This window comes from Cynocephalus volans, unplaced genomic scaffold, assembly GCF_027409185.1.
Source record: "Cynocephalus volans isolate mCynVol1 unplaced genomic scaffold, mCynVol1.pri scaffold_35, whole genome shotgun sequence".
Lineage (NCBI taxonomy): Eukaryota > Metazoa > Chordata > Mammalia > Dermoptera > Cynocephalidae > Cynocephalus > Cynocephalus volans.
This window is the reverse complement of record NW_026902463.1, coordinates 4,212,365-4,221,116: the sequence shown is the minus strand read 5'-3', so window position 1 is coordinate 4,221,116 and position 8,752 is coordinate 4,212,365.

Below are 8,752 nucleotides of genomic sequence, written 5' to 3'. Positions count from 1 at the left end.
TAAGCTACAATGAACATATGAATCATACAAAATAAAAAATGTCTTTTGGAACCTAAGTGTCAGTCAGAAGTGACAGATGACCACTTGTCTATATTCTACCGGTCATGCAGATCAGGCCTGAAAGAATGTGGGCGGGAATTACACAGAGTGTGGATAGCAGGAGTTGGGAACCATTGGGGACCACCTTGGAGGCTGTAAACTCTTGCATACATGAGAAATGTCAACCTTAAGTAATTAAAGAAATACGAAGGAAAACAGGATATATGTGATTCTTCACCTTTTAGAAATGTAGCAAAGGTCAAAACCAACAGTAAATGTTCATTCTAATAGGACATAAATTTGGTGTTACATGTCCAGAACACAGTTTAGCTTTACATATAGGAAGCCTGAGGAATGCAAGTGCCTGATGAATTAGTAATTTCAAGATTTCAAATGTTTCCTATGGATCTAACCATCTGCTGAAAAGATTAAGGTTTTAACAAGCCTATACATCACAATATTCTCAGTAATAGCAAAGAGTTAATAAACCAGTCCACAGTAGGGAAACTGTTTAAATTATGATTCATCCTTTCAATAGGATAGATTGGAAGCATTAAAAATTACTTGTGGGAAAGTTATTTATTTCCAGGAAAAAGGATTCGTACAATATGCTGATCCAAGCAGGTCACAGATGGAGATATATTCCATTACGTCTATAAGGTGATTATATTTTGTGTTTCTATACAGATGTGTTTACATGCCTAGAAGATATACATGAACCTGTTTAATGGGCACCTCGGGGTGGGTGAGATTTGGGATATGTTTCATTTCTTATTTCTCTGCTGTGTATTGCTTTTATAAATAAGGGTTATTGTTCAGGTTAGGATTATGGTTCGGGATAGGTCTCAGGTTAGGTTAGGTGTTAGGGTGAGTGTAAGGGTTGGTTTCGGGGGCAGTTTTGGGTTTTGGTTCTGCTTCGGGTTCGGGTTAGTGTTAGGGTTTGGGTTTTCTTTCCAGTTTGGGTTAGGGTTATGGTAGTTTGAGGGTTCCGGTTTTGCTTTGGGGACTGGATAGGGTTTGGTTTAGGGTTCGGGTTCTGTTTTGGGTTCGGGTTCGGGTTAGGGTTATTGTTAGGTTTAGGGATTGTGTTTAGGGTTAGGGTTCGTGTTATCGTTCAGGTTTGCCTTACGGATAGGCTTAGGTGTAGTGTTAGGTTTAGGGTTTAGTTTAGGGTTAGGGTTAGGGGGAGGGTTTTCTTTCGGGTTCGGATTATGGTTAGGTTAGTGTTACAGTTCCGGTTTTGGTTCAGGTACTGGTTACAGTATGGTTTAGGATTAAAGTTCTGGTTTGGGTTAGGATTAGGATTAGAATTAGGGTTATGGTTATTGATAGGGTTAGGGTTAGGGTTCGTGTTAGTGTTCTGGTTTGTGTTTCGTTTAGGTTTAGGGTTAGTGTTAGGGTAAGTTGTTGGGTTAGTGTTAGGGTTCGGGTTAGTGTTCGGGTTCGGGATAGTGTTAGGGACAGGGTTATGGTTAGGCTTAGGGTTAGGATTGTGTTCGGGTTAGGGGTTTGGGTAGGGATAGCGTTGGGTTAGTGTTAGTTTTCGGGTTATTCTTCGGGTGAGGGTTAGGGTTTGGGATCGGATTCAGGTTAGGTTTTGCGTTCGTTTTGGGGTTAGGGTTAGTATTCATTTTAGTGTTCGGTTTCAGTTAAGTGTTAGGGTTAGGGTCAGGGTTAGGGTGAGGTTTAGGTGTTGGGTTTGGGTTAGTGTGAGAGTTTGGGTTCGGGTTAGGGTCAGGTTCAGGTTCAGGTTAGGGTTGGGATTTGTGTTAGGTTTACGGTTAAAGTTAGGCTTGTATTTTGTGTTCATTTTTGTGTTAGGGTTCCTTTTAGGGTTCGGGTTAGGGTGATAGTAGGGTTTGGGTTCTGGTTCGGATTCGGGTTCATGTTATGGTAAGGGTTAGTTTTAGGATTCAGCTAAGGCTTTGGATTTGGTTTAAGGTTAGGGTTATGTTTAGGGTTCTGGATAGGATTAGGGCTTGAGTTACTTTTTGGTTTTGTGTTATGGTTCAGGTTAGTGATAGGGGTAGGGGTAGGGGTAGGTTTCGGTTTATGGTTAGAGTTAAGATGAGGGTTAGGGTTCGTGTTAGGGTTAGGGCCCAGGTTAAGGTTAGAGCTTTGGTTAGTGTTAGGGTGCAGGTTAGGTTTATGTTTAGGTTTAGGGTTCTGGTCCAGGTTAGGTTTCTGGTTAGGGTTAGGGTTAGGGTTATGCCTGGAGTTTGGGTTAGGTTTAGGTTTCTGGTTCGAGTTCTAATTCGGGTCAGGGTTTTGGTTAGGGTTCAGTTTAGGGTTCGGGTTTGGGTTAGGGTTAGTATTAAGTTTAGTATTCCATTAGGATTAGGTATCGGTTCCTTTGTAGGGTCAGAGTTAGTGTACAGGTTCAGGTTCGGGATCAGTTCAGGGTTAGGATTAGGGTTAGGTTTAGGGCTAGGATTAGGGTTACAGTTCGGTTTAGACTTAGGTTGAAGGTTAGGGTTAGGGTTCAGGTTCAGGTTAGGGTTCAGGTAATGGTTAGGGTTAGGATTCTGGTCCAGATGTGGGTTAGTGTTAGGGTTAGTTTTAGGGTTATGGGTAGGGTATGGGTTAGGGTTAGGTATCGGGTTTTGGTTACATTTAGGTTAAGGGTTAATGTTCGGATTCTGGTTAGGTTTAGCATTAGGGTTATGGTTAGGTTTAGGTTACGGGTTAGGGTTCTGTTTATGGTTAGGTTTATGGTCCAGGTTCAGGTTCTAGTTCGTGTTTGGGTTCGGGGTAAAGGTTAGTGGTCGGGTTCGCATTCGGGTTAGGGTTAGGGGTAGGGGTACCATTCGGCTTCGATTTAGGGTTAGGGTTAAGGTTCCGTTTGGGGATACGATTCGGGTTCGGGTTAGGTTTATGGTTAGGGTTCAGGTTAGGGTTACCCTTTGTGTTCGGCTTCTGGTTAGGTTTAGGTTTAGGGTTAGGGATCGGGTTCTGTTTATGTTTAGGGATACGGTTAGGATCAGGTTTTCAGTTCGGGTTTCTGTTAGGGTTAGGCCTAGTGTTATGGTTCAGATTCGGGTTCGAGTTGGGTTCGGTTTAGGGTTGGGGTTCAGGTTCGGTTTTGGGTTCTGGTTAGCATTAGGGTTAGGGTTGGGTTTCGAGTTCGGGGTCAGATTCGGGTAACGGTTAGGGTTAGGGTTATGGTTTTGGTTAGGGTTTGGGTTCGGATTAGGGTTTCAGTTAGGCTTAGGGTTAGGGTTTGTGTTAGGGTTTTGGTTAGGGTTCAGGTTGGGTGTAGGGTTAGGGATTGGGTTCGGGGTCAGGTTTGGGTCTGGGTCAGGGACAGGGCTAGGTTTAGGATTAGCATTCAGTTTCCAATTAGAGTTACAATTAGGCTTAGGGTTGTGGTCAGGGTCCTGGTTAGGCTTATGGTGAGGGTTAGTGTTAGGGCTCTGGTTACGGTTAGAGTTAGTGCTAGGTTTCAGCTTTTAGTTCAGGTTCAGTTTCAGGTCAGGTCAAGGTTAGTGTTAGTGTTAGGGTTCGGGTTATGGTAATGGTTTGGGTTTAGGTTGGGGTTAGTGTTAGGCTTAGGGTTAGGGTTAGGGTTAACATTAGTGTCCTGTTAGGGTTCGGATTATAGTTCGTGTTAGGTTTAGGGTTAGGGGTAGCATGAGTGTTATCGTTAAATTAAGGGTTCAGGTTACAGTTAGGGTTACGGTTTAAGTTCAGGTTAGGCTTATGGTTAGAGTAACGGTTACGTACAGCGTTAGAGTTAATGTTACGATTAAGGATAGGCTTCGATTCTGGGTTAGGTTTTGGGTTCTGGTTAGGGTTCAGGTTTCGGTTAGGTTCGGGTTTGGGTTAGGGTTAGGTTGATGGTTAGGGTAAGGGGTTGGATTTGGTATCTTGTAATGTTTTGTTTTGGATTAGGGTTATGGTTAGGTTTAAGTTGAGGGTTATTGTTGGGGTTCTAGTTAGGATTAGGGTTAGTGACAGAGTTATGGCTCGGGCTCGGGTTAGTGTTAAGTTTGGGTTTAGGGTTCGGTTTCAGGTTATGGTTAGGGTTCAGGTTAGGGTTAGGGTTAGTGATTGGGTGCCGGTTTGGGTTCAGGTTAGGGTGTGGGTAATGTTTAGGTTTATTGGTTGAGTTAGGGTTAGGGATTGGTTTAGTGTTCGGTTTTGTGTTATGGTTATGTTTAGGGTTAGGTTTCGGTTTAGGGTTAGAGTTAGGATTGGGTTCGGGTTAGATTTGTGGTTAGGGTAGGGTTAGGATTAGGGTTAGGGGTTATTTTTAGGGTTAGTGTTAGGGTTAGGGTTAGGGCTAGTGTAAGGGTTAGGGGTTAGGGGTTAGGGTTAATTTTAGTTTAAGGGTTAAGTTTAGGGTTAGGCTTCAAATTCGCGTTAGTGTTCTTGTTAGGGTTAGGGTTAGGGTGAGGTTTAGTGTTCGTTTTAGGGTTAGAATTAGATATTTGCTTAGTGTTAGGTTTAGGGTTATGGTTCGGTTTCATGTTCGTATTCGGGTGAGGTTTCAGGTTATGGTTCAGGTTTGGATTCCGGTATGGTTTCAGTTTATGGTTCGGGTTAGGGTAATGTTTAGGATTCAGGTTCGGATTAGAAATAAGGTTAGGTGACGCATTAGGGTTAGAGTTTGAGTTAGGGTTCGGTTTAAGTTTAGGGTTTGGGTTCTAGGTAGCGATAGGTTTAGGATTCGGGTTAGTGTTAGTTTTAGGGTTAGTGTAACGATTAGTGTTAGAGTTCGGGTTAGGGTCCAGGTTAGGGTTAGTGTTTGGCTTCGGGTTAAGGGTTGCGCTAGGGTTAGGGTTCAGGTTAGGGTTCAGGGTCAGTTTAGGGTTAGTGTTATTGTTAGGGTTAGACTTAGACTTAGGGTTAGGTTTAGGGTTCGGGATTGGGGTAGGTTTCGTCTTCGGCTTAGGGATATGTTTAGGGTTTGGGTTACATTAAGGTGTAGGGTTATGGTTAGTGTTCGGTTTAGGGTTAGATTTTGGGTTAGGGTTTGGGTTAGGGTAAGGGTTAGGTTTCGTTTCAGGGAACAGGTTAGTTTTATGGTTCTCTCTAGGTTTAGGATTACATTTCAGGTTAGGGTTAGATTTATGGTTCATTTTAGGGTTAAGGGTAGCTTTAGGGTTAGGATTACGGATAGGGTTAGGATTATGTTTAGTGTTATGGTTCTTCTTCAGGTTAGGTTTCTGGTTAGAGATGGGGTTAGTTTTGGGTTTTGGGCTAGGGTTAGGGTAGGGTTCAGGTTAGGATCCAGGACAGAGTTAGGTTAGGGTTAGGGTTAGGGCTCGGACTAGGGTTCTGGTTTGTTTAAGGTTTAGATTTATGGTTAAGTTTAGGGTTAGCATTCGGGTTGTGGTTATGGTTATGGTTCAGGTTCAGGTTAGTTTACTGGTTAGGGTTAGGGTTGGGGTTTCGGTTCACGGTTTGGTTAGGTATAGGGTTAGTGTAAGTGTTAGGTTAAGTATTATTGTTAGGGTTAATGTTAGGGTTATGGTTCGGGGTAAGATAATGTTTAGGGTTAACGTTCGCGTTAGTGTTAGGCTTAGGGATATGGATAGGTTTCATGGTAGGGTTCGTGTTCGCCTGTGTGTTCGGGTTTAGGTTCGGGTTCGGGTTAGTGTTATGGTTAGTGTTCGGGTTTGGTTTAGGGTTCTGATTAGGGTAGGTTTCGGGTTCCGGTTTTGGTTCGGGTTTGGGTTATGTTTCGGGTTCGGGTTAGGATTAGAGATCGGCATAGGGTTACATTTAGGTTTACGGTTAGGGTTGGGTTTAGGGTTTGGTTTCCAGTTAGCTTCAGATTTATCGTTAGGGTTAAGGTTAGGGTTCGGCTTAGGGTTAGGTTTAAGGCTATGGTTATGATCCGGGTTCAGGTCGGGTTTGGGTTTCATGAAGGGTTAGGGTTAGCGTTAGGCGTCTGGTTCGAGTTCGGGTTAGACTTAGGGATAGGGTCAGTGTTGGGGTTAGGTTTGGTTCAGAGTACGGGTTAGTTTTAGGGTTTGTGTTCTGGTTTGGTTTCGAGTTCAAATTTGGATTATGGCAGGGTTCCAGGTCCGGTTTTTGTTCAGGTTAAGGTTAGGGTTAAGGTTAGGGCTTGGGTAAGGTTTAGGGTTCAGGTTAGTGTTCGTGTTTGTGTTATGGCTAGGGTGAGTGTTAGGGTAAGGTTTAGGATAAGGGTTATTGTTCAGGTTAAGATTATGGTTCGGGATAGGTCTCAGGTTAGGTTAGGTGTTAGGGTGAGTGTAAGGGTTGGTTTCAGGGGCAGTTTCGGGTTTTGGTTCTGCTTCGGGATCGGGTTAGTGTTAGGGTTTGGTTTTTCTTTCCAGTTCGGGTTAGGGTTATGGTAGTTTGAGGGTTCCGATTTTGGTTTGGGGTCTGGATAGGGTTTGTTTTAGGGTTCGGGTTCTGTTTTGGGTTCGGGTTCGGGTTCGGGTTAGGCTTATTTTTAGGTTTAGGGATTGTGTTTAGGATTAGGGTTCGTGTTATCCTTCAGGTTTGCCTTATGGTTAGGCTTAGAGGTAGTGTTAGGTTTAGGGTTTAGGTTAGGGTTAGGGTTAGGGGGAGGGTTTTCTTTCGGGTTCGGATTATTGTTAGGTTAGTGTTATGGTTCCGTTCTTTCTATATATTTAACCATGTTATCTGCACAGAGGGAAAAATTGACTTTCTCCTTTCCAACTTGGATGCCCTTTATCTCTTTCTCTGGCTTTATTCACAATTGCTAAGATTTGGAACCAACCTAAATGTCCATCAGTAGATAATTGGATAAAGAAAATATACATTGCACAATATTGCTCTGGTCAGAACTTCCAGTTCTATGTTAAATAAGAGTGGAGAGAGTTGGCATCCTTGTCTTGTTCCAGTTCCCCATTCAGTATGCTTTTATGTGTGGGCTTATATATGGCTTTTATTGTATGAGATTATTTCTATACCGAATTTGTTGAGAGTCTTTATAATGAAGTGATGTTGAATATTATCAAATTTTTTTCTGCATCAAGATCTATATATTATTTTGATGATTTGGTGTGTTACATTTCTTGATTTTCATGTATAGAACCATCTTTGCTTCCCTGGGATAAATCCCAGTTCATTATGGTACATAATGTTTTTGATGTGTTTTTGGATTCAGTTTTCTACTATTTTATTGAGATTTTTTGTATCTATGATTATGAAAAATATTGGACAATAGTTTTCTACTTTTTTTGTGTCCTTGCCTGGTTTTGGTGTCAGGCTAATGCTGGCCTAGTTGTATGACTTTGGAAGAATTCAGTTCACTCTGATTTTTTGAAATATTTGAATGTTGTATTATTATTAGTTCTTCTTTAAATGATTGGTAGAATTCAGCAGTAAAGCCATCTGGCCTTGCACTTTTCTTTGTTGAGAGACTTAGTAAAAACATAAAAATATAATTCAATCTTGTTCTCTGTTATTGGTGTATTTAGTTTTTCTATCTCTTCTTGGTTCAGACTTGGCATGTCATATATGTTTAGGAATTCCTCTATTTTGTCTAGGATAGAGAAATAAAAATTTTGAATTTACTGGCATATAGTTATTCATAATGGTCTCTGTTGATCTTTTATTTTTTAGTGGTATCATTTGTAATGACTCTATTTGCATATATCATTTTGTTTACTTGGGTCTTTTTTCTTTATTTCTTTGTTAGTCTGGCTAATGATTTGTCAATTTTGCTTATGTTCTTAAAGACCTACTCTTCATTTATTGGTCTTTTATATTGCATTTTTAATTTCAATTTTATTTGTGTCTACTCGGATTCTTATTATTTCTATTCTTTTCCTTGTTTGGGGGTTAGTTTGTTCTTTCTTTTCTAGTGCCTTGAGGTGCATTGCTAGGTTTTTTTATTTGATAGCTTTAGATTTTTTTGATATAGGCATTTATTTCAATAGACTTTTTTCTTGCCTTGGCTGTGTCACCTAAGTATCGTTATGCTGCATATCTGGATTCATTTGATCCAAGTTTTTAAAAATTATTTCCTTCTTAATCTATTTGTTCCATTGTTTGTTTAAGAACATGTTGTTTGATTTTAAAGTATTTGTGTCACTTTGAAAGTTTCTCTTATTATTAATATCTAGTTTATTCCATTATGGTCAGAAAAATACTTGGCATGATTTTTATTTTTTTGACCTTGTTGAAATTTATTTTGTTATCTAACGTGGTCAATCCTGGACTATGCCCTATGTGTTGAAAAAAAAAATGTGTACTCTACAGCTGTTGTATAAAATGTTATGTAAATATATCAGGTCTGTCTTGTCCATGAAACCATTTAAACAGCATGTTCTTTTAAAAAAAAAAATTTCATTATGTTTTTGTTCTAATGATCTGTCCAATGATGTGAGTGGTCTTTGAAGTCCCTATTATTCTGTTGACAACTATCTCTCTGTTCAGATCTAAGAATATCAACTTTATATACCTGGGTGCTCTGATGTTGGGTGCATATATAACTTATTCTCTCATTTTATTGATTCCTTTATCATTATATAATGCCCATCTTCATCTTTTAGAATAGATTTTGATTTAAAGTGTGTTTTATCTGATGTAAGTATAGCTACTTTTCACTTTTGATTTCCATTTGCAGAAAATATCTTTTTCCTTCCCTTCACTTTCATTCTGTGTGTGTCTTTGCAATCTTCACCACTTTGGGCCTAAGATGTTCCCCAGTGGAACCTTAACATGCATTAACTTCTGGGAGTTTAAATGAGGTGAATGATATTACTTTTTT